Raw genomic sequence first — 641 nt, 5'->3', positions numbered from 1 at the left:
TTCCTGCTGCAGTTTGGCCTATCGTTGTTGGAATGGATTCTGCTACACCGTGGTCTTCCGGTCGGTCTATTTCTAGGACTCTAAGATCTTCTATAGTTGTAATGAAAGGACTGACTTCTTGACTGCCTTCTTTTCTAACTTTGGCTTCTAGAACGTCTATATCTGCCATAATTATCATAGAACGATGAACTATACACATTTCCTCCCTTCCTGGGCTTTTCATCCGATTTGGAGTCTTCCCATCCCCCTGTGCAAATTGTATTTCAATTTGGTGTCCACAAATCCATTTTCTCTCCAAATTATGTAAAGCATCTTCGGCATCACGAACATCCTCAAATTGAACACATGCAAATCCTCTTGGAGGTGAGTGTAGAAATCAAGTGGAACATACACATCAACTACAGGACCATAACGACCGAATTCATGTTGTAAATCTTCAGACCTGGTATCATCGGCCATGTTCCTTACAAAGAGAGACTTGTTGAGGGGGGAGAGGGAGAGGGGCCCAGGTACCCGGATACGACCGCAGCATGAGTCTCAGCAGGGACACTATCCCCCGGGCAAACTGGCTGCAGCTCTGGCGGCAGCAGATCCTCAGACACACACAGCCAGAAGTCTGTGCTGGAAGTGATTTTTTTTTT

The 641-nt window shown here is 45.7% G+C and overlaps 1 pseudogene; it reads right to left on the bottom strand.

Annotated features, from left to right (window-relative positions):
- Nucleotides 1-641, bottom strand: part of LOC103070525 (serine/arginine-rich splicing factor 10 pseudogene) — a 20,098-nt pseudogene that overhangs the window by 53 nt on the left and 19,404 nt on the right.

This window comes from Lipotes vexillifer, unplaced genomic scaffold (genome assembly GCF_000442215.2).
Source record: "Lipotes vexillifer unplaced genomic scaffold, Lipotes_vexillifer_v1.1 scaffold395, whole genome shotgun sequence".
NCBI classification, from domain to species: domain Eukaryota; kingdom Metazoa; phylum Chordata; class Mammalia; order Artiodactyla; family Lipotidae; genus Lipotes; species Lipotes vexillifer.
Note: the sequence above shows the minus strand (reverse complement) of the source record. Positions and strands in the feature narration are given on the sequence as shown.